Here is a 27211-nt window from a genome sequence, read left to right as displayed (position 1 = left end):
CGTCATCAAGACAGATCGAGAGCAGCCGCTTGTCAATTGTGAAGGCACAATGCAATTCTAAAAGGGGAAATGGCAACAATGGCGCATTCTATTCTCAGATGAGATAACGCAGTCCTCAATAGCACCTACTCATCATTCAATACTTTGTTTGACCTTTGTACTATCAGATCCTTGAACAACGTCATTAACGTTGTACTCCCTTAAGCAATGGGCAATATAAAAAACCGTTGACATTTTTTTTGTTATTTAAGTACATTATGTTAAAATGTAACTAAATCTACTAATAGCATTTGACTACTCAGTCTGTTATGTTAATTATTTTTAGTTATATAGGGATTTTAGTAGGCACGAAGCAGACAATCCTCTACTAGATAAAACTAATAATGTTTTGTAAAATAGGTCATTTTAATAATCCCTGAATTCCTAATGAATATCATAAAGTTAGAATTTCATCATCGGATCGAGGAAGAATACGTATCACCTCGATGTCTGTTTACAGTTAATTAATTTAGTTTGCAGTCAATTCCGCGCACCACCACTATGTGAAACCAGCTGCCATGCTAACATCATGTAATCCCCGTTTAGGGCACTGTTTTTTTCACAACCATTTATCTTTGCCCCAGAGTTCTGTATCTGTTGCTTGCTTGCTTGCTTGACACACGCTCTGTTTTAGTCTGACTTGCACAATATTTTTTCTCATACTATATACTGGTAACATAGAGCGATATTTATGATTTTGTACATTACCCCTGACCCACCAAATCAACATTGGACTTTAACCTGTCGAGTTGAGTCTATAAATACCGTACTCCTTACAGTCACGTGACGGTGAAAAACGTCGGTGTGACGTCATTATGTCCGTGGGGGAGCAGAAACGGATGTGGCGAACTTGCTAAATGTAAATTTATGTGTTCGTCATAATATATTGAGATTATTTTATTAATAAAGGACAATTGCCAATTTACAGAGGATTTCGACGATTTGAAGGGTTATCATATAATTTAAGAGAAAATACTAATGGTCCAAGATCCCAGGGCCGCCAGACATCACGTATTTTCTGACGGATGAAATGTGGACGATTGGGTAGTGTAAGTATGTACTATGATCGTATGCCTACCTGCTAGCTTGGTCAAACGGCCAATTTCCAGGTATCAGGTAATTAAGGTACACAAAAACATTACTTACTTCACGTAAATTCTCATGGCTGATTTTTATATATGTTTTCGAGTGTATAGTTAAAAATAAATTGTCAATACTCCCAGACACTTTCCGTCGGCCATATTGCTTAACAGACGCTTTAAGGGTCTCAAAATAATTAGTCAACTTCACGTAAATTCTGACGCTCCATTTTTATATATGTTCATCCGACAACTATTTTAAAAGCTTTGACAAGAAGACAGACCGATCCAAGGGGCCAATCATCCCCTAAACTAAATTTTAATATCTCTATGAGTGAGAGAGCATTATCTACGCGCATGAGACTGAGTGAGACCGACTGCGCTGTTAAAGCCATGAAAATTACTTGAAAAATTATTATTATTCAAAAAGGGCAAGCAAAAGCCGTTTAATATTTTGAAGAAAAATGAAGAGTACCAACAAAGCATTTCACCGTTTTGGTACGTTGGATTTTGTTGGTGATGTAGATGAAGAAGAACGTGTATTCAACATAATACAAAAATTTATCTGTGATGTTTACAATTTTCCTGGAATAATTGATGTAGATGCTGCCAGACTACAGTTGTTTATCATTTACATACATGGTATCTGATATAAATGAAGAATTCAATCGAAAGAATTTAAGAAACTTCGATGCCAGTAACTTACCACCTTGTAAAAGTGAGCTTTGGCAACAGTTTCGACGGGCTAGCTTTGGAACAATGCAAGTATGAAGATGATAAATATTTTCAACCCCGAAAACAATGGCTGGACACTACAAGATGGTAAATATGATTTTCATTGGTTCGATGGAGATCAATTACCGGGTTTTGTCAGTGAGTCGCTGGAAGAACAATCAGGTAAATTATTTTCGTTTCTCATATTATTTGTATCTTTTTAGTTTTTTCAGACCTTCATTGTTTAACTTGTTTTTTACAGAGGAAGAAAATAAGGATAATGCTGATGATGACGATCACGATTTTGATATTCAATTTCAAGATTGATATTTGATGATGATAATGAAGATTAAAAGCCACTGTTAAGAAATATTGAAGAATTAATATTTTTCCACTTTGTTTCCAAATTTCCAATAAATAATTAATTAAAAAAATTGCTGCTATTTAAATATAAGTGGTATTTTTAAAAAATATTTTTTAGTTCTAATTAATAAATTGAAAAAAAAAAAAAATGTCGGCTAACTTTAGTATTATTTATTATGTGTCAATTTTTTTCTTATTTTTGTTGCTATAATTTACTTGTCAACAAAAGTTCTAAAAATTATAAAATATCTGTTCAAGTAATTTTCATGGCTTTAACAGCGCAGTCGGTCTCACTCAGTCTCATGCGCGTAGATAATGCTCTCTCACTCATAGAGATATTAAAATTTAGTTTAAGGGATGATTGGCCCCTTGGATCGGTCTGTCTTCTTGTCAAAGCTTTTAAAATAGTTGTCGGATGAACATATATAAAAATGGAGCGTCAGAATTTACGTGAAGTTGACTAATTATTTTGAGACCCTTAAAGCGTCTGTTAAGCAATATGGCCGACGGAAAGTGTCTGGGAGTATTGACAATTTATTTTTAACTATACACTCGAAAACATATATAAAAATCAGCCATGAGAATTTACGTGAAGTAAGTAATGTTTTTGTGTACCTTGATTACCTGATACCTGGAAATTGGCCGTTTGACCAAGCTAGCAGGTAGGCATACGATCATAGTACATACTAACACTACCCAATCGTCCACATTTCATCCGTCAGAAAATACGTGACGTCTGGCGACCCTGGGATCTTGCTCTATAATAAAGATGTCAGTGACGTGAAGAAGTTTACAACAAATTTGACGTGCTCTAAAAATATCATTATTTGAGTATAAGGTTTTTCAGTATCAAAATATTCACTAACGTGCGTAGAGTCGTCAAGAAAATTTATTTATTTATCATATGCAACATAATTTAAGTCAAATGCATCATAGCTACGATTCGTAGCTATGATGCATTTGACTTAATAGTAATTTGTTAATGACTTAAGTAAGAATAGGGCAGTGCCAGGATAGAACCGTATAGTATCAAACTGGTAATGAATGGTAGGAGATAACACGTGAATTCAGGGTCTACCTACCCATTAGAACCAAATAAAGAGCATTGGCCGGAAACATTGCGCGCATTGTGGAGGCTGCAAGTCAATGCTTTTTTATGTAATAGGAGGCAAACGGGCAGGAGGTTCACCGTGATACCGCATGGACACTCACAATGCCAGAAGGCTTGCAAGTGCGTTGCCGGTCTTTTAAGACTTGGTACGCTCTATTCTTGAACGCCTTTTCAAAACTAAAAAAAGTACTTTGTGACAAGCGCCTAAATTTACAGCTTAAATCTCGCATTGCGCGATGTTACGTCTTCTCTGTGCTGCTCTACGGCGTAGAATCTTGGACGCTGACAGAGACTATGTCCAAAAAACTGGAAGCGTTTGAGATCTGGGTTTATCGACGTATGCTTAAAATATCTTGGACAGACCGCATACGAAATACAACCGTGCTGGACAGAATGCAGAAGAACAAAGAAGTGCTTATGACGGTTAAGAAAAGGAAACTTGAGTATTTCGGACACGTTTTACGCAACTCCAAAAAATATAAGCTCCTTCAACTAATCATACAAGGCAAAGTGGCAGGTAGAAGGAGACCTGGCCGCAGACGCACGTCCTGGTTGAAAAACTTGAGACAATGGTTTGGTCAATGCACCAAGTCATTGTTTAGAAGCGCGGCATCCAAAATTAACGATAACTTTACGATAAAGTTGACTGAGCAGTGAACATAATGTTCCAAATCTAGAAACATATTTACGACATTAGTACACGTTAACTCTTCAGGAACTTTGGAGTTTTACGTCCGTCCAATCTATTAAGCTAAGGATATAATAGTAGATCTTTCTTTACAACCAAACATATAATATCCCAATGCAGTTTGGCAATATAATATAACCTCTGTGGATACACTTTATGGCCAGTCGGTTAGTTTATTGCGAGCGGAAACTAAAATACGGAAGGAGATACCTGAACATAACTTTGAACTCCACATTTTATATATTTATTTATAGCTCGATTCGGGAAGTCTTAACATAAAAGCTTTTTACACTTATATTTTTGTTTTCTTTTAAAAATGGCGCTACAACCTTTTTATAACCTAGTAGACATTTCTAATAGAAAAGTATATGATTCTTCTGTGTCTGATACAAGCCGTAGATTTTTTGTGTCTAAGGCGAGCCGGTTTCCTCACGATGTTTTCCTTCACTGTTCGAGCAAATGTTAAATGCGCACATAGAAATAAAGTCTATGTTGTCGGCTGTGCACCAAGCCGGAAATCGAACCTACAATCAGATCAGGGATGAGAGTCGCACGCCTACACTGCTTTTGTTTGTAATACCAAGCTTAGTCTTACTTAATACTACTACAAGATAGTATCAAAAAATACTAGTACAACGTATTTCATACGAATATATGACACCAAGTTAGCAATGTCTTTACTATGCCTATACCTTTCGTTATGTTAAATTGGCAATAATTAATTATTGTTAATTTGGCAATTAATTATTATTAATTGACTGTTTCGCCCTAACTAATGATAATGATAATAATAATTTATTTTCTCCCATATAACATTTACAACTACTGTGTCAATTTAAAACCTCATACATTTTAAAACACTATGAAAGACAATGTTTAAATATTTGTTTACTGCACATGCTACAAAACCATTATTTCGTCTGAGAGTGATTCCACAAGGTCACAAACCTGTTTCTCGACATCGCAACGGCCTTTATTTATTTTTTACTCGACATTATATAGAGAAGCATCAACTTGTGATTTGAATCGAATGATACTTGTTCTGGAATGTTCCATAACTGTATGTTATTACCAGGAGAACATAAACTAAAACATACATTGCATCTTTGAACTCAAATTCCTACATAATAATAATAATAATAAAGGCGGTTTATTGCCAATCTCTATTAATGTTTAATATAGTTAAGATTTGTTATACACATTTTTTTACCTGTTATCCTAATAAATTAACTTCCTTCAGTACCATTGATCGGAACCCCTTCACGGGTAAAGGCCTCCTACAGCTTTTTCCAACTGACTCTGTCTATGGCTCTCTTTCTCCATTCGCTTCTTTACATACAATACTTAATCATCAAGTAAATTTCATTACGTCGTATCAAAACAAAAACATACTTTCCAAATACTTTGCTTTCAGCTAAAATTGTCACGGTTAAGACGCTTCAAACAATTTTTTACCATTAATAAATCTATTGAGACCTATACATAATAACATAACACATAAAACCCATATATAACAGTATAATTACATAAAAGTACCCAAGCCATTTACTGCAATCATCTTCGTTTGTTTACATATTTTCGTGTCTCTCATATTACAGTTTATTACCTCATAAGTAAGGCATTACTGCCGATAAGGCGATAGTGGAAAATTTTCTAAATAATTGTTTGTTTCGTGTTTTGTATCAAAAAAATAAAACGTCTCGTTACGCTCCTAATTTTTTTAAATCGTTTTCTAAAACTAAAATCTCTTTGGCTTTACAAATTAAAACTTCACTTATAGGTACTAACTTTTTCGATTAAGCCCAAACAATTTCTATTCACTATAGGTATCGGTATTAAAATTGCAAGGCCATTCAACCACAATCGCGGCGATCTAAATGTTAACACTTTCTATAGAAGAGGTGAATTTTTAAAGGCTCAAAAAACGTATTAAGTTTTTGCGCCGCGCAATCCCATTTATCACTAGCTCGAACGGTGAAGGAAAACATCGTGAGGAAACCAGCATGCTTTAGACCCACGAAATTCGCGGGCGTGTATCTGGCACCTGCCTATTAGAAAAAACAAATGATCACGAAACATTAAATTGCGCCATCATCTTAAGAGCTTTTATTTAAATATTATTAGGATGATTTATTTGATAATTAAGAGGATACAGTATTAATGCATTTTGTAAATTCTAAAATACAAATCATCGTTACAAATTATCTAAGTGACATAGATATATCTATTTCCAAACTACTAAACGAACTCTACAATCATACATTTCGACAATAGTTCCCGTTTTTTTTACAGTCGACACAAGACATTATAATAAATTCGCAATAAAGTCTTATTTAATATATATTTCCGTTAAAAAACTTCGCTCGCGGTAATGGCTTTTCATCTATAGCCATGTCGAGTGTTCTGTTCGCCATACTCTAGACCGCATACCCCGAAGCCAAAACTACTCACAAAACAAAATAGGTCGCAATACATCAAAGAATCTTTCAGAGGGTGTTGAATATGTAAGGGCGAAATGGTGATTAGTTTCTAAAGTTCGAAGCCGAAATAGTAACAGAATTAATATTTGTTGTTTTGTATTGGTAAGCAATTTCTTATTTACGCATGCGCCAATTAGTGGCGGTTTTTGTATGGAACAAATAAATTTGTTTGAAGCTGGGTAACAACTGATTTTAATGGTTTAATATATCTTATAACTAACCTTAAAATGACGGTAGGGTTGCGACGCTAACAAAAACTACCTTGGCTTATCTAAGGGTGCACAAATCTAAATGTCAATGTTATTGAACATTATCGGAAACGAGAATGTTAAAATACAATTTATGAGTGTGGTAAAAACTATTCTTCAATATTGGCTTCAAGTGTGCGATGATTGTATACATTTTGTTTACGTTTCTTATTATTAACTAAAATATTTATATGCAACTTAACTAAAGTAAGTTTACATAGAAACTGCCATTTCCGGTTGTCAAAATTCAATACGTTTTTTGACACAGTCATACTAGTCCTCCTTAGGTATGGGTAAGATAAATCTAAAGTAAGAAGTAATAAGAACCACATCGACCTAATCAAGGTCTATCACCTGCTGATTCAATTTGTATCCAATACAAGAGAGAGCTTTAATCAAAATACTGTGTATAGAACCCATTTTTATGAATATAATATTTTTCATATTTTCATAAGTTCTGAGTTTTATATAATTCTCAGAAAATTATATATTGTATACCTAATTCTAATTCTTATTTAGACTAATTAACTTTATACTGAATAAAAAACGCCTTCTTTCACAACAAAATTAAATCCGGGTTCACTGCACTAGCCGTGAAACATAGACATACAGGCACATATTAACAAGCTCGGTAGGTTTCCGACTTAAACGAGAAAATGAATGGCATAATTGAGTTAATACCGCTTTAATATTCATTGCCTCGGCGTGAATATGGGTCACGTTATAACGTTTAATATAAGAAAATATGGCATTGTTAGTAAATAAGCTCAAAATATGTTTTAAATATAATATAGTATGTTTTATACAAAATATATAGGATATATTTTTAGTATACGCCAGAGTCATTTCTTTCCACACAATTATATGTACCATTGTAAAATATCTTTCCGTTATTAAAAAAAAACCTCATAATTCCATCTTTATTAGGTTTACAAATAGAATTCTATACTAATTCTACTTAAAATAGCATTTAATACCGACTTTTTTTATTACTCTCATTTCACTATTTACATGCTCATAACACGGCTATTAGTCACAACGCTGCAAACTAGTGGCAAATGTTTATTTTTTTCATCTATTTTCGTCTGGCTGAAGGTTACGCGAAATAATGAATTATAGTCTATACATATATAATTATCTATGTAATAAATTATATTTCCTATCGAGAAGACTACATTCAAATTATCAAGAATGTTGCTAAAATTTACATCTCAATTTACGCTACACATATTACTCTGTCGTTAATATTATAAGATCTTCTCGTAATCGTATGACTAAAACGGCTAATATTTAACCGAATTAATTCCGATACATATAATAGATTTCTAAGGTTCAGGCGTTGTTTGTGTGTGGAGTTTTCGCCATTTTGACTTAGACGCTCATTTGGTCCGTTGTAAATTAAGTTCTACCTAAATAAGCCAGCCTAGCCTCTTCCAAAAGTTTCCTGGACAATTCGCGGAGGGACCTTACTGTTATTACTACTCGTTGGACAGCCGCAGCCACGAATTCCAGGACTACGTGGATGACTGATTCCTCTGCGCTGAAACAGCCTCAGCACAAGGGACTTTCTGTCGCGCCAATGACAAAGAGATGTTTATTAAGGAGACAGTGGCCCGTAATTGGTGACCCTATAGGGTGTTAACTCATTATGAATGTATGTAATAACTGAAATATAAGCCGCATATTTTTTTGACAAAATAGACGAATCCGTCGCGTAGTTAATTTAAACACAAGACTACTAGAGTATTGAATTTATTATTTTATGTTAATCAAATAATTATATACTTTACATATAAACTCATATATATAATTACCTTATAAATTATACATAAATACCTCATATCCATAGTTAATGTTAGTGGATATGTACATAAAATCTGCGGAATTATTCACTGTATACGTTACATTAAGCTGATCATTCAATTGAAAGTTCCATACATTCCCGGAGAAATAATAATTGAATTGTGTTCATTCAGGACAACCAATAAAATGCAAGGTAGACAAATTAAGATCAAATGTGATCAAAACTTCACATACTTTATGTTACTTAATTTCGCATTCCCCTGCTATTTCGTTAGGAAAAATGTTCGAAACAATTACAGAAGTTATGTATTTTATAAAAGTTCACCAGGTTTTTACCATCTAATTCGCATAAATGACGCAATCGTTCCAGAAACCGATTTGGAAACTTAAACAATACAAGCGCATTGTTAGCGCATTTCATTCGAACTTGTGTTTTGCGGATCAGTTGCGGGAAATTTTAAAGTTAAACAAAATGGAGCCGAGTACGCTTTAGAAATGAGACTCCTCCTATTTTTAGTCTACTATATTTATCTTTTTGTAGTCGCTATAATACTGAGCAGTGTTGGCCTAGTGGCTTCAGCGTGCGACTCTCATAACTGAGGTCGTAGGTTTGATCCCCGGCTGTACACCAATGGACTTTCTTTGCGCATTTAACATTTGCTCGAACGGTGAAGGAAAACATCGTGAGGAAACCGACATGTCTTAGACCCAAAAAGTCGACGGCGTGTGTCAGGCACTGGAGGCTGATCACCTACTTGCCTATTAGATTTAAAAATGATCATGAAACAGATTCGGAATTCCGAAGCCAAGACCTAAAGAAGTTGTAGCGCCACCGATTTATTATTTTATTTATAATCTAATATAACTCTAAATCTAATGTTTTAGAGTCTTAGGTGAAATTGAATAAAGCCTCTAATAGAATGTGCGCTCATAAATTAAATTCATATGCTAACAGTATTTACATTACATACATTAAATAGAATTAGGCTTTACTGCTTTACTTAGGCTTAGGTATTTTTTTTAAATTATTATTACCACTAATCAGTTTGTCTCTCGACAAAGGCTTCCAAATATCGCCATATTGATCTGTCCTTCGGTATTCTATACCCTTCCACCCTTCCTATGTCGTCGTAATAACGCCTCAACTAAGTATTAATATAGATTTATATAAAGAAACTTGCTGTCTCGTCAAACGTTTGTTTTGCCATGTATATTATTTCCAGGATTTTTTTTAGCTCAATAAAAATAACTATGTATCTATATTCACTAGTTCATAAAAAAATAAGGGTTGATCGTAGAGGGGTGAAAATTAAGGGTGGTATGTATTTGTGTATGGCGTATGCTGTATCATAAAAAAATAAGAATAAACAAAATTGTCAAAAAATAAAAGTTTAGGCTTGGGCACCCTTATCACTTAGAGGTTTGAGAGATTACACATAAGGCATCAAAAATTCATTAGAATCGGTCGAGTCGTTTTGGAGGAGTATGGAAGCGAACATTGTGACACGAGAATTTTATATATATATAGATATACACTAGCACTCCCGTTGTGATAGAATTGAGTAACTAAGCACAAGTATAAATTATATTTCAGGTAATTGGCAAAATGACTAATTTTTTAACTCAACTATAAAACAAATTTTATATATAGATTAACTATAATTGTACAATCCGTTAAATGTTTAATCTCTCCATAAATATTTTATAGAACGGCCTGAATCCCAAATGAGATTATAAATCAAGAACTCATCTGTCAGATTAACAAGTTTCCGTGTTGAAACTTTAGCGAATTTAATACTCAACTGTTCGCTTTAAAGATAAGTCAGAGGATTAATAAGAGTTTTTCCTAAGTTTAATATAGCACATATATCTGTGGTCATAGATATCATCAGACAAGGATAAGTACATTCATTCATATATCGTGTGTTTCATATTTTAATAGTGCCTTCAAGATTTCTTAATAATTTAATTGCTTGTCCTGTAAAGTAATGAAATTGCATTTATCATATTCTGACCTATGGCTACAGATATTTTCTAGACTCTTAAACAGGTGACGTACGTAACGAATGGGGGGGGGGGTCCTTTTATAAAACGGTACGATGAGGGCGGGGTTTGAATTACGCGTTATTGTTAATATTATTTTCGACTTTCCAGTACTTTACTCCACAAAATAGTAACTTTTAGGAATAAAGAGTCACTAGGTGGTCACGAAACGTTTTACTATACTTGGGTACAGAAAATCGTTACGGCCGCGTTACATGGGGGGGGGGGTCCAAAAATCTCCAAAAATTGCGTGACGTAATACTTGAACGCTCCCTAAGACATTAATCAATGGATTTAATATTTATCCTTATATTTATTTTCTATATAGAATTTAGCAGGTGATCATCGACATCGTGTGTCAGGCACAGAAGGATCTCTTACTCGAAGAAAAATAAATGATCACGAACAGGAATCAGAAATCTAGAGCCTAGATGTTGTAGCGCCATTGGTTGTTATAAAACTGTGGCGGAAGGATGGTGAACTGGTCCTTCAATCGAAACGATCCTCGACCAGTCTAACATGCTCTGACTGGCCGGCCCAAAAGCCCCAGTGGATATAATGGCGACAGGAATAATTTCGTCATCGTAGTGTAGGCACAGATTGTAGGTGTATTAAACTATTATAATACAAATTTAATTTGGAATATCAATTGAGCTGAATGAATAATAAATCAATAAATAAAAATATTTTTGCACATTGTGGAGCTAGCATGAAATCAGTACATGAGGATCTTGTTTCATCAGCGATTCTGAAGCGAATACAAATTAGGTCTAAGGTAGACCCTTCAGCCCTTGTTAATTAAATAATACTTTCTTGTTAATATGGCACGGGCTGCAATCGAGCAGGCAGGAGGTTAAAGTGATAATCACCGCCTATATACTGTAACATCGGGGGCTAGCGGGTGTGTAGCCGACGTTTGAGGAAATGGTACGCTTTCTTGAAGGCCCCCAAGTCGTGTCGTAGTTTCCACAAAGGTGAAGCAGAAAGTACCTTAAAAAACGCTGTACTGTGGAACGCGTCGAGATAGAGAGAATGGAATTTGGCATTCAAAACCAGAACACAAAACGTTGTGCGTTGCGTTGATTATGGAAAGGAAATATCATGAAGTATCGCGTGTCAACTCGTACTTAAATATATATTGACCAATCACAACTAAACTCGCCATCTTTTGTTTTAACATCCTCACCCAAATACCCAATCGAAAAGGAAGTAAGGCATCTTGGTAGCACCTATCCACAGAACATTGCTAAGCAAAGGGCGACTATTAATATACAAAACAAGAAACCTACACATAGACACAAACGGCATAACACACTTGTGCTGAATCTCAATGTAGTGACGTAATCACATAGGACGCAATTATATCTGACGACCTTAGCTTGTACTATTGTATTGTTTATTATTACTTGCATAAAATTGTATCTGATTATAACGCGTCAATCATTTACACATCTCTGATCATCATAAAAGAATTGTTCCTTTAATAATTTATAAATTAAACAATACTAAAATTAATATGTAATCAAATAAAATACATTTGCTTCGAAAATATTTGAATCAAAAGAGCTGACGATTACAAATTGGATACAAAGCCGGGCCACACCCCTTTTCCTTTAGTTTAATTGCTGCCACTGTAAATATTACGTGCTATATATGTAGATATGCGTGGCTTATGTTATAAATTCTATCGTTCTGTGTACTGCGTAATGAACAATTACAAGATGTTTAATAGTGGGTTTTATTGCTTACAATATACCTACGCAATAAGCAAATGAGTATGGAAATTATTTTATTGTATTCAAGGAAAAAAAGAGAAGAAATCACAGATTGAACTAACAACATCTCCCACCAGCTCACAGTCTTGGTCAACCACTGTCTTCGCCTTATTCTGTGTATCTACTGCTCGAGATCTCTATCGAAAAACGAGATACCTCCACCAGCCAACAGATCAAGCGACGCAAGTGGAAATGGACCCCAAAGAGATTACAATTATATGCCCAAGCAGGCGCTTGATTGGAAGCAGCAAGGAAAGCGGAAGCATGCCTGTCCCAAGCAAACCTGGTGTCGTTTAGTTGCCGATGAGGCAAAGCCAGCCGGAATGACTTGGAGCCATGTGAGATACGAGGCTCAAAACCGAACATAATAGAGACTGAGGATGTCCTCTGCCCCATCTAGGGGGGAACATTAAGTCAAGAACAAATAACAAAATACACAATGCTTTAGTGAATACAGGATAGTAGTAAGTACTGTTGGTAATTGCTATGATTTTTTTGTTTACACAAAAATGCTGCCAAGAGATTTGAACAAAAACGACTACAACGTCAAGCATTAAATATGTATCACAACGGGTAATGTGGGGACTAGCTTCTGTACGAATGGCAAAATACTAGAATATTTTTTTTGTATTTCTGACTTTTGACTTGACTCTTGATGTGAAGCAATTAAATTATATTTCTATAATAACTTGTATTTATTTTTATACATCTATACAGTATTTGTCATGTTTCCCATAATAAAAGAAAACTAATATTACATCCGTAGCAAACACTTTTAACAATCCGGGCGATTTAGACGTTCAAAGACATAAAAATCTAAACCTTTGCGTGAAGGCTTTGTTTGACACCTTAAAAACCACTCAGTCATAAAGGAAGTACCCAACTATGGCGAAGGTCTCATAGTGGAAACATCACACAAAAAACATTTTCTGTTTAAGAATATGCATTTACTACACTGAAATATTTCCGAACCAATTCAACTTAGGGTCCTTCTAGAAAAGAGCGTACCAATTCTTAAAAGTCCGGCAACGCACTCGCGAGCCCGTTATCCCCCTGCCATATAAAATAATAAAAATCCAGACAAGCTAAACCCCACTACGATGATACCGCCGCCCATAGACACTCACCTTGCCAGACTACTCGCAAGTGCGTTGCCGGCCTTTGAATTTATTATTAGTATACTGAAGTACAATGTACATGTTTAAAAAAAGACAGCTTTTAATAAAAACCCTATGTTCTATAACGTTATTAAAAGGAATCCTTTGAGACATACGCCACAAAATCATAGATCAGCCACTCACCGTATTGGCATTCAAAATGGCCGTCGCGAGGATACCGCTCAGCATACATAATAATCCACCTTCAGGTGTTTATGGCATACGACCATACACACAGAATGCATATCACAGAGATATTCGATCCTTATACAATCGATATTTCTTAGTATTCCTAGAGGTTTATTTAATAAATTATAATTATTTTTATCCGTTATGAATTTATATTAAGGTCGCGCCGTGACCAGATTATTAGCTTTGTCGCAACAAATTTACTAACTTTGACTAAACTCTTTCTCTAGTACTTACAAATTAAATTGCGTGCGTAAGAAGTATTATTTTCTGCTTAGGTATCGGTAACTTCTAGTACGTGTTATGATGATGATAAAAAGTCTTACGAAATGAAATTATGAATTGAATTATTTATTAAAAGTAATATTATGTACAGTGCCTGGAGAACCTGTGAAAAACATACGGACGAATTTCTTTAAAGTATAATGTAACTCTGTTATATAATGCAATGAGGTTGTACAATTATTTAATAAAATACCGTCTAAGATTCGAAATATTAGCGTGTTTAGTACACATCAGAATGAACCTAGAAGACTAAAATTAGGAAGGCTGTGTATCGTGCATTTCGTTCGTATTATAATATTTAGTATCTTATGCACAAAAAATATAATTTTACGTAATAATTTTAATGAGAAATAAAGTTCTTTTAACATAAAACAAAAGACGCGATGTCACGTGGCGTTTGATTGTAATAAAAACTGTCAACCAATCAGAACCAAACGAAATGCGTCAATTCGTTTTAAATTCTCAATCTTCATACTTTATCTAATGACATTACCCTAACGTAGTCTTTGAACATAGTCAAAAGTACACAATTTCATAGACCAAATATGTTAACTATCTATTGGTTCACATATCACGCGTCTAATGTAGTATTCAATAACAATTATGGGTACTAAATAGGTTTATATTCCCCTCGGACAAAATCCCTCGAGTATGACGAAAACATCCTTGAAACTTTCATCCCTTCAAAGTCGCCGCAATTTCATTTGATTCTTTCTTTGAATTGATCTTACCTTTGAGAGTTTTGATACTTAAATCGATTTGTATAAAAACTCTCAAAGGTAAGAGAAAAGACGTGTTAAAAGTACCTCAAATATTTTTACATAACATTTAGTTTGAGTAAGGATATTATAAAATATCTAACTCAAACTCAAAATAACTTTAATCATATAGGTAACCAAGTACACTTATGAATGTCAACAGAAAAGATGTTAAATTGATTCTAAAGTTATATTTACTACCAATTCGCAAGTCAAGTGCATAGAGCGGGCAAGAAGGACTGGCAAGAAATCGTCAATATTATAAAAAGCTATATTGATTAAGTTACGTTTGATGAGAGTTTTGAATGATTTTAGTAATAATTCTCTAATTTCGCTTGTGAGTTTGTGTAAAAACGAATACAATTTTCATATAAGGAGTGGTTTATCTTCTGGAGCCTATAGTGTATACTATAAAGAAGATTTAATTAACAACGTATATGGCGAGAGAACGTTGTGGTATCTGCTACCCCGGCTAATAAATGAACTACCCAGTCACTTATTAGATAGCCTAACGTTAAAAAGTAACATGAAAATCTACTTATACATATATGCATTTGTTAAACAAGACCGCTATGGTTACATTTATACAAACCACAGCGTTTTTCGATTTTATTACATTATTCTGTAAAATTAATTAAAATATTTACGATTTGTACAACCTAGTATTCTGATACAGAAATGAGCAAATATTCAATGATTTCATCAACATATATACGTTTTATTAATAAGAAAAATCATATCATAACAAGTAGCTATCTCCTAGATATGTTAGGTAAGTTATATGAATAGGTAAATGTTAGTCATAAATTACTCGTGTACTTAGGAATTACTTAACTGCACTAATTGGTTAAATGCACGTACGGCTGTACGTGGCCGGCCTCGATGATGTTAGCAAATAGAAGCCGATCGCAATGCGTTGATTGAAACAGTATTCCACATTTGTTCACTATCTTTGGTATAAAAAGTATGAAAATCTATGTTACATATATATTCACGCTCTAATGGCTCATTAAATTTTGATAATAATAGAACTATTGCAGTATATTACTTGAAGTGTGCTTACTACGAAGTTTTATTACTTGAAGTTATACTTCTTTTGGCGCGTTAGGGAAAAATTATGGTAGTAAATTTTTACAAAGCGCGCGCATATCGTCACAAAAAACTGACACCCTGAAGTTAGCTATAGTCAACATTTTAGTTTTTGAAGTTATACTGCTTTTGGCGCGTAAGGGAAAAATTATGGTAGTAAATTTTTACAAAGCGCGCGCATATCGTCACAAAAAACTGACACCCTGAAGTTAGCTATAGTCAACATTTTAGTTTTTGAAGTTATACTGCTTTTGGCGCGTTAGGGAAAAATTATGGTAGTAAATTTTTACGAAGCGCGCGCACACCGTCACAAAAAACCGACATCCTGACACAAAAAACCTAACCTAACCATGAGCGGAGGGTAGTCTTAGTCCTCCGGTTTGATTTCTGTACCAGATCATATCTACCGGTTCCGTATTGGGCAGTAAATTTTTAATTTCCACCGATAAAAAAACCATTGACCAAATTAATATAGTGGCTATAAACATAATTTAGAAAATCACGACATATATTATTATTTATTAACTTAAATAAATTTTAATGTTTGAGAACTAGGAAAAACCCTACGTGCACACAAATACTATTGATTCAAGATCAAAATATTACCTCCAGCGTTATCAGTACATGGCATAGACAAATATTTGTCTACACATAAACCAGAGATAAAATAGACATTACGTATTCGATAAGATTTCGTGGGCAAATAGAGAGCAAACGTCGTTTATTACTAATGTAATAATAAAAAAAATTTCACTTCGAATCCTTTTTGAGCTTTCAGAATCGTTATTAGTAAATTTCATCTATTTTAATTATATCTATTATAATTTTAATTTATTAGTATATATAATGAGTTGCATTCCAACTCAGAGGCATCTAATTCCATTTCTCAATTTACAATAATAAATAATCAACAGTATCACAGCTGTGTACTCATACACTTACAAACAATTTCACTTTCAATCGCTCATCAAATTATAAATAATCCGATCCGGCAAGATACCAACCGCTGCACTATCACAGTCCACTAAACCACTATCAAAGGCCGGTCTTCGTAAAAGACCGTTTGATACACGTGTCGGCCTGTACCAGCGAGTGAGCGGCGTGCGCTTAGCCAACGATTTAGCCGTAGACTGACGTACTGGGCGCACGGGGAGTACGGCCAAATTCAACGGCAACATTCAATGCCACGCCCGACACCATTCTCGAGATAACTCATAACTTATTGGGCGTATGTTAGTCTAATTTAATGCAAATAAATCTTAACAATGCATAGGTTATAGTTAAGTCAGTGTACCTAAATATGGTCATATAATATATTCTACTTACTCACAACACACCCTGCAACACAACATCTTACAAAGGGCGGTTAAAGTTTTGGAATTTCAACTGCTCGACTGTTGTTGTAACCATGCGACACTTTGAAGTTAATGTACTGTCTTGACAAAGACTACAAGAGATAAACATCGAATAATCATCGATCTTCTTCAGTCGCGCTCTTCCTTTCTGAAGGTGGTGTTAGGGGCGCTGCGCAACTTCCACTTCGGCAAACCTCTGCGTCTGGGCGATCGTAAGACTTGATCGGTCCAGCGAGTAGGGATTGGCCTCGAGATCTGTTGCCTTCACATTTCTTACAGGTCCTCAGAATGCGTTGGAAACAAAGTGTCGAAAGTGAAGACGATTTATTATTATATTATATTTATATTATATTATATTTATTAATCACGCCATATTCTATCTACATTGGCATATTCTGCGATCACACACCTCCCCTTTTGTGAAAACTGTCCAACCAGATAACCAAACTTTCTATAAAGTTTCCACATGTTTGCGCATGTCTTAATTGTAAACAGTATTTTAAAATAAACTCTTAAATCTTTCTTCATTTACCCAACCTTACATAACACATCTATTTCAGTCAATCACAGACACGGTCGATGGACGATAGCCGTATCTTTTGTTTGTTTACATATCACCGACTTGAGATTACCTACTGGTATTATGTATTCCGAGCTTATATACTTCATATTCGTAACTATCTTTGACAAAGACTATAATATAGAGGCAACGGCATTGGACTTGAAGAGACAATAAGCAATATACTCTAATGCTGAACTTTCCTTGAAAGAATGAAACACTGTATCTCAAATATGTATATATTTTATTTAAATACGAGAGAAATTCTAATTTCTTTTTGATTTCATACTGGGGAAACTGAGACAGCATATCTATATATGCAAAAATGAAATGCTGTTCGTGTGTCTAGCTAAAACTCGAGAATAGTTGTTTTATAGAGAATACTATGGTTACCGGATTTTACACAAATACATGTAGGTGATACTTCATCAAAGTTCACCGGGTCATCTAGTTTGTAATATAAACATAATTTGTAATGTCGAAATATGTAATAAGAGTAAAAAGTTAATGATAATCTCAACTTTCATGGTCTTGGATTGGCAAACGATCCTACGGGACGCCCAAACAAGCAAACAGATACCCATTTTAGTGGGTGCGTTGCGGGTCTTTGCGGGAGGAGTATACTCTTTCGTTAAACAATTGGAGGTCCTGGGAAGACCCCCACCGGGAGTCGACTTCCAGCTATCAAGGTGATGTTTTTAAAATATGTAATACAATTAAGCGCGTTATTAGGAACATGTAAGTACGAATACAAATGTATCTCTAAATTGTTTACGATTCCTATTCATACACACACAAGTATAACAAATGTAAACTGGATCAACGTCACAAAACGTCGTCAATTAAGGCGGTTTACGCCGAGTCAATTATGGCTTCGGCGATACTATTATGTACCGAATGGTGGAATGCTTCGTCAAATATTCACAAGGCTACAGATTAGGGTATATCGTGTACCTATACGAAACGCGAAAACACAATAAAACTGGTCCAATTACAACAGCAAATACGTTTTACGTAACAACACAGGTAATAAATCAACCAGAAATAACTTAAATCGAAGAGATAAAATTATAGTAGATTAGGTAAATTTGTCGAATCACGAAAAAACCATAAACAACTCCAAATTGTTTTCTATCGTTCTTTACGACTTGTGTGTAGTACCCCAAGTAATATTAAAGTGGCGTATGGCTTTGGCCCCCTTCAAATAATAAAAATATTGATATTAAATGCATAAAGTAAATGATATTGGATCTTGTCTCAGTTCCGAGTGGATCCTAGTGATTTACATTAGGTTAGGTTTTTATTTTTCATTCTAAAGCCGGGTCCACATTTGTAGCATTTCGGTGTATCGTATCTCCGTTGCGTGGCTTCGGCGCGTATCATGATCGTTAGTTTGGACGCAAAATGATACCCGTTTATGATACATGCCGTATCGGATACGGCCCGATCCGCACTAAGCGCGTATCTTGATACACCTCGTATCCGATACGCGTATCACGATCGGTGGTATGGACGTATTTTGATACTGTATCACGATACTGTATCGCGATACGATACTTGATACACCGCGAACCATCCTGTGTCGGTTTTTTCGCGATCATCAAAGGGAATACACAACATCAATGGGTGACATGCGAGTGAAATTTTTGTATTTTCCGCTGGTATGCTGAAATTTCAAATCTCGCATCAATGGTATTCCACCATGTTTTTTTCGGTTTCTAAACACTGCCAGCGCCGTCTACGTCTAGATTTAACTTTTTTTGAAGTACTATTAATGATAATATAACAGGCGCTAGTCACCGCCAAACTGTGAGCAATTGCTGACATGGCTAAACCGTTTGGGAACGAAGACATGACTGAACATTACGAGAAGGGAAAGGTGCACTGAAAGACACGCGCATCATGATACATCGGAAGAAAAGTGAAGCGTCTATATTTGTAAAGTTAAAGCCGATACACTGACATGATACAGCATTTGATAAGTATGGACGCGTTTTTTACAAGATACGCCTTAAAAATACGACATGGACAAAATGAGCGTCCATATTTATGATACAGATACTAGATACGATACGAGTGATCGTGATACGTCAACGTGCTACAAATGTGGACCCGGCTTAAGTGGCGTTTGATCAAGTTAAGATTATGTCAAAGCCAAAAAATTGTACCCTCTTTCATTCATTTCACAAATCATGATGTTTTAATTTCTTCCGATTTAATCATTTTCACCATTGCCGATTGATGAAAATAGACAGAAAAAAAATTGGAGCTGTTTTAAAGTGAAGCCGTGATTAGACAAATTTACCGTAGATTAATTACGATATATTATAAAGATAGATATTAGATTATTGATTTAAGCAGTTTAAGTATTTTTATTTTACTCTTAGGTGAAATTATTTCAAAATTTTCTAAGACGAATGGGTACTACTTTCAATACACGACTTCGGCTGTTATTACTAAAATAACAAGCAGGTGATCAATCTTGGTAATAATCAGTAGGTACAACGATTCGTTATCTGTGATTACAACAAAAACCGATAGGTATAGGCTTTTATAATCTTCTCGCCTTTCGCAATTCGTAAAAAATCTATTGTTTATAGCCTTTAGCCTCACATGTTGAACGATTGATCACGCAAATATATCGGAAGTCACGATCATAATGCGCACGCGCCGGCTCACTTTCTTTTTCAGTCAAAACGTTACAATCATGGCTTAACCTAAATTTTATTACCTAGATTTCGAAAACTTGTAAAATGATTTAGATGAAATTTATAATGACAATTTTTTCGAATAATTTTATAGTGGTCAAAACGAAATACAATAACGGTTTATGCAATAGACATCATGGCTTAATTTTGTATTTATTACATAAAGACACAAAAAGTGATTTTAACTACATTATTTTCAAAATTATTTTTAATTACCAATCTGCTTGAGATTGTAGATTTTGAAATCGTATTGGGCAGGCCTCGTCCTACATACCTGGACCAAACCCAGGAGCAACTAAGGAATGGACAAGTTGTATATGTACAGTAGGTAGTAGTAGTATTACCTACCCATAAGCGAAGAGCATGCATGACGAATATCACAAAAGTGGATGAAGCGAGAGAGGAATGTCAAAACCGTACTAGGTAAAAAAATGAACATTTATATTTGATAACATAAATGAATAAATGTTTTTAATGACCTTATGGTATATTATATATACACAACGTGACCAGACGTCCCGTTTTGAACGGGACTATCCCTTTTTCCAATTACGAGTCCCGGTGTCCACGAAATGAACTGTGGGACGCAAAATTGTCCCGTTTTCAGAAAGCGCGCGAAAATTTAAGCAGCAGAATATATAAAAAAACGTGCCAAGAGTTTCAATCTTATTTGAAATCGTCACCAGCTAAATTAAAACAAATTTGTTATACTGATAAATATAACTAAATATTTTGGGTACCTATATCGTATATTTTATGCTTCTGCATACCTTTTCTAAATAACTTTAAAAAAAATATTATTTTTCATTGACCACTTATTATTTGACCTAAATTAAACTTATGTCCCGTTTTGAGTCAAAGATTAAATGGATATTTATTAATACAACGAGTCTGTCTTAACTAACAATTTAATAACACCCAACATCCAAAAGATCTAAAGCCGATAGACAAATGAACTGCGCAACACTTTAATTACCAGCATTAATTAAAAAAGCCCTCAAGAGGATAATGAAACGTCAACAACGAGGACAGTTTTCGCTGATCACAAAGGTAAAGTCCGCAACTTTTAATTTTCAGCATAATGGATGCTTTCTGTACAGCTCCATGCAGACTGTGCTATTAACTTCGTCTAGCTTTCGTCAGTCTTTGTTGCTTGTAATACAAGCTAATCAGCATTTTAACGTTATGTACATCATAAGGTGTAAAATAGTAGAAGAGTGAGGGGAGAGATACAAACAAGCTGGGGGGGGGACATAAAATAATTTAAACTAATAGACCAAATCCTACACAAGACCTATATCGATTTAAACTTCGGTTCAGAGCAACATGCTACTGCGATAACAACTCTAAACAAACATCGCTGTACATGCTGCTGTGTATGGCCAGGTACGAAGAAGAGCAGAAAACAAACGTGGCAAAAGCTTCATTGCCTTAGATAATCACAAATCCTCGGAGCAGTAAGGTCGCTCCGTGAAGCCTGCGAAGTGCCCAGGAGACTTTTGTGCTTCTGGAAGGAGCTAGGCTGGCTTAGTTAGCCAGGTCTTTACACCAACACCAACCATACCATAGGGCTTTTGGTGCCATATAGTTACGTTAGGAGCCCCGCCCCGACTGCGACTGCCGTTACTCGTACCCTCAACGAAACGCTATCGCTCAGCCTATCTCTACAATAGTTTAAATAAAACCCTTAGCTTGCATAATCTTACATACCACAAATATAAAACAACTTGAAACCATTGGCTCGGTACACTGAACTATGACAAAACAGAATCATTGTTAAATCCTACATTATAATTTTTTTCCTTCATCCATCTTTTTCATGCACACTGTCACTTAGATTTGTTTCGTCTTTCACACACACACACAATTGCACATTCACATAATCATCACACAGTCATCATATATATATTTTTTTTACAGTACCCTCGTTTTAAAACCAATTGTTTTGGTTATTTTTGATGAAACTTTGTTAATTTAAAGAAGAGCGAGGCTTCCCTGTCACATGTCTCCGACTTACTAGGGAGGCCTCAATCTGAATTCTATTGTATATAGCTAAACAAATAAAGAATGTTGATTCTTTTTTTGAATTTTGAATCCTAACCTCACGAAAAGGGCACACATTACAAACTGCATATATTAAGACATTTTGAGAACGATGATTCTTCGGTCATCGGTCCATGTGGTTCGTAAACGGCCACGTGATTTTCCTTCTATGTTACCAAACACGATCAGTATCTCCAAGTTCTCATTCCCTCTGCCCATTGTATGGCCGAAATATGATATTATTGAGTGATAAGAGCGATATCGAAATCCCCATAATATTTAATTAACAAAACGCAGATGAATTTGGAAGTATTTTCGAAGGCTTTTGTTGTTTCTGGCGTGTGACCAAATTGTTTTCGGATCATATTCGAAACGGTCCGTGCCAAAAGTGTCATTGTATCGGAGTGATATCGGTAGGTTTTTAACGAGTTGAAAATGTTTCGACCAAGCGTTTTCCTGTATAATTATTAATATCATTTTGTTATATTAAATTAAAATTTATTCGAGTTATGTCAATAATAAAGTAAATACGCGTTTAATTATTTTTTGTTTATGTTTAATCTGTTCACAAATTAATTAATATTAAGTTTTATCCAACAATTAAGATCTCTTTAATTGTTTCATGTTTTTTTCTTGAATGTACGTTTTTAATTTTTCTTCTCACTCATTAATTTTTAAGTAAATATTATTTCTTTTTTTATTAAACAAAGTATAAAATATTTAATTTTAATTATTCGTATCTATCTGTGAAATTGTGTCTACAATAATACTTCTACATAGTTTTTATGAATAAGAATTATTATATACTTTAACAAGAACATGTTCTACACAGTATATGAAATTATATAGTCAAAGTACCTTTTATATAATTTAGCATGACGATATAGGTCTTTATTAAAAAAATTCTTACGCATAAAATTTCTTAATCTTAAGATAACAATAAAAAAAATGTTTTAAAAGGAACATGAAACGAAGATGATAAATCAAAACGTTTCAAATCATTTGAAAACTCTACCTGACATCGCCAGAGAGAATTATTTAAACTGAGATTAGTCCGATCCAGTATTCTTACCACGTAGCGAGTGGGTGAAGACAAATGTTAGTCTCAAATCTAGTTTAAGTATAGATTGAGGAAAATTGCAACATATATTTAATAGAATTTTCGTAAGTGATGGTCCTTTGTGAATGTGAATGAATTCTTCTAGACAGTTCTTCAAGGTCATACAAATAATAACATTAGATACAATTCATGAAATGAAAAAGGTAGCAGGGAAAGATTGGATAACACGAAGCGATGATAAGACAAATGGAAGAATTTGAAGGCCTTCATTCTTCGACTTCGAACCAATTCGACTTAGGGTTCTCCAAGTCTTGCGCACCAATTCTTAAAAGGTCGGCAACGCACTCGCGAGCCTTCTGGCATTGAGTGTCTATGGCGGCGGTATCAGCTAACTTCAGGTGAGCCTCAGGCCCGTTTGCCCCCGTTCTTTTAAAAAAACTCATAGGGAAGCATCTTTTCAATTAATAAAACGTAAAATTACAGTAGAAATACACATCGTGAGTTTGACGAAGTAAACGATAGTATTAGCGACTAAGGATCCTTCAAGAAGAGAGCGTACTAATTCTTAAAAAGCCGGCAACACACTTGCGAACACCTTTCGTTAGTCGCTTCATACCATATATACATACGTATTACCAAAGAACCACTTATGTTCAGAACGTATAAGACGTGCAATATATACGATTGTGCAAATTGTAAGCAATAGGCACCCTGTCACGTGGCGGTTCAGTGGATAATTGGAGCCATCCTGCTTCTGGCCTTCGCATTGTTTGAATCGATACCTCACATATGTATATGTAATGGAATGATATTTCATTAATTTGAATTTGACGCGTCGGAGTGACACGCGATAAAATGGCGGATGACGTGTAAATTAATTTAGTGGATTATAGTGTAAAAAGATAGATTAAAGGATAAATGAACATTAAATGTCGTTTCTTTGTATTTCAGGTAAGAATAATTATTATAGTTAGACCATAAGTGCATTATATTATAAAATGTGATAAATAAAATAAAAACTTTGTATTTCAGAGAAACAATTTTGTGTTTTCATTTAGAAAAAATCCTTAATAATATTCCTTATATATATATTTATATATATATATTATACCTTTAAAAACCGAAATAGTTTTATAAAAAACTTTAAAATAGTCAAATTCAAAATCATTTATTAACTTAGCTCAACAATGTACACTTATGAACGTCAATAAAGAAATACATATTAAATGCTTCTAATCTTACATTAACTGCCAGTTCTCAAATCAAGGGCGTAGAACTGACGAGGAGAACTGTCAATAAACTTTCCGCCACTCTTTGCAATCGCCAAGTTTTTTGTTTTACAAAATATAAGGAGCTGCAACCATTCCACCATGTTCCAGTCAAGTCTATAGGTACTACTGTCTTCCAAGTCCTTGGACGATTTTGTCCTGAAGACCCGTAATACAGATACGGGCATATACAGACATAATTTAAGAGTTTCATCTATTTCTCTGTATAATTGGATATTTAGGAAGATCAATTAAATAACTATTAACGCTTCATTACCCTAAACATATACCGTTTGCCGGGTCAGCTAATGAAAAAATAAAAAATAAACACATACTGATGGTAAAGTACATGCATAAATGATTAACAAAAAAGTAATTTTAAACAAACACTAGAAATATACTAACTAAAACTAAACTAAACTAAAATCATAGTTTCCTAACACGATAAAGTTATCATTAATTCTATTATTGCCTGACAATAACAAAAAATCTAATACTTTCTTACAAAATCTTTTCAGTCAACAGCAAAAAGGTTATTCACCCTAATCATACGAAATTGTTTTTTTATTACATTACATTCGGAATAAGGAAGCTATAGCCAGTGCAAATGCGAACCCACACTCCAATTAGCGAACCCTCGGTAACGGAGTTCGATGTCCGGTCAGAATTTTTATTAGGCGCACAGATTGAGCGGATGACCATGGGAAAATTGGGGATGTAACTTTATTAGATGATTTTGCACTTATATACATCGAATAGTTTAAATTATTCTTTATTTATTAGCATTCATTTTAATTATATTACAAAAACCTCAGCGGTTTCTAGAAACATACAATTTGTGTTGCTACTTAGACTAAAATACTTACAGTTCATTTTATATTTAAATTTTCAAATTCAATGATTCAATAGGTATCCTGAAATCTACATATTCACATGAAGTAGTTGACGTTCTTTTTTATAGAAAAGACTACCTATAGTACAACATACAACAAACAAGTTAAAGAATTATTTTGCATTTTTGCATGCATTTTTCGCTCCTAATAAGTTAAATAAATAATTTTTTAAAAAAACCCTATAAACGCATACACAATTCTCGGAACAAACGAAGGCTGCAATTTCCCCGTCTAGACTATATAAAGTTAGTAATTCTTTTTTGGGACAAGGGATACTTTTCTTTAATAAAATCCCAGAGGCTCTTTTATCTCTGCCTTTTAATAAATTTAAGAAATGTATTAAAGAAAAGCTGTGTAAAAAGGCTTACTATAAAGTTAACGATTAACTAGTCGATAAAAGAATAATTTTATTTCTCCCAAAAACAATAAGGTAACAATTGAATTGAAAAGGTATTGGGAGACTGGTTTCCAAACTAGGCAAGAACCTGTGATATGGATAACCAGGCTTCCATTCCACAGCAAAGTCACAGTGTTTACAAAGGGAACATACATAATATATGGGTAGGCAAACAAATTAATACAATATAGCACAAATACAGTTGAATGTGAGGGTGGGTGTGTGTATGTGTGTGCGTGAGTGTGTGTATGTGAGTGTTGTGTATGTGTAGGGGTTTATTCTTAGTCGATAAAAGAGCCTGGGACTAGTGCTATACAGGCTCTAATTAATTTGCGATATTTGTTTTAAAATAAGTGTTGTTTGCCAAAATCATTTTGTATGATGATTTGATATTTTATAAGAGTACCGAGAGTTTTTTACGCCGGCTTTTTGTCTCGGCCTACACCCTCTGTCTTCTTTGCCGATGAGTAGGGATGTCTACCGATACAAATTTAATGACGTGGAAGAAGTGATACCTGTACCTTATATTCCATAATAAACAATTTTTTTACATAATATAAGAAAAACAAACAAAAGCAAAATACGTACATTGTATAAATACAGCGTATATAATTCAAATTTAAAAATTTCCATTTTTCTACTGTACGTACAAAGAATTAAGAAATTAATCTGATGGAGAAATGGACAATCCTGCTAAAAGTGGACTTCCAGTACTCAGAACTGTTATGTAATTGACTCTCCGCCGCTTAACAAGCAACAAGGTTAGGAAGGGTCTACAAGAATAGAACAAGGGTGTCAACATTGTATGCACAATCACTTGATACATGTAGATACTATATACACACAAATTGGTATCTTAATCAAAATATAAAGAGCGGGCATGATCGTGTTTTTGTGAACTGTAATTAGGATTCACTGTTGTGAAATGCTTCACTATATAATTACAATCAATCGATACATGCCTCGAGGTTTTAGCGGTATATCAAATTATGCTTAAGATATAGACAAATAAAAAGAGATTACGTTCCTCCAATATATGCTTCTTGGAAATTCCATCTCACTGCTCACCCTTTGTAGGCAATTCGTTTAGGATCTCCGCCAAAAGTT

At 34.4% G+C, this 27211-nt stretch overlaps 1 protein-coding gene across 4 annotated transcripts in view; it reads right to left on the bottom strand.

The window, feature by feature from the left end:
- The window catches only part of LOC125052417 (MAP/microtubule affinity-regulating kinase 3-like), a 150515-nt gene that overhangs the window by 97304 nt on the left and 26000 nt on the right, over positions 1-27211 (bottom strand). The window contains exon 1 of one of the 4 annotated variants that reach the window (XM_047653253.1): positions 16764-16945. The exons of 2 other annotated variants lie outside the window; for them this stretch is intronic. The gene's annotated coding sequence lies outside the window, so the exon portion shown is untranslated. Of the gene's footprint in view, positions 1-16763; positions 16946-27211 lie in introns of those variants that run through there. One more of the 4 variants, XM_047653254.1, reaches the window with a different exon arrangement.

The sequence above is a fragment of the Pieris napi genome, chromosome 9 (genome assembly GCF_905475465.1).
Source record: "Pieris napi chromosome 9, ilPieNapi1.2, whole genome shotgun sequence".
In the NCBI taxonomy this organism is placed as follows: domain Eukaryota; kingdom Metazoa; phylum Arthropoda; class Insecta; order Lepidoptera; family Pieridae; genus Pieris; species Pieris napi.
The sequence above is the reverse complement of the archived record's forward strand: the minus strand, read 5'-3'. Positions and strand labels throughout refer to the sequence as shown.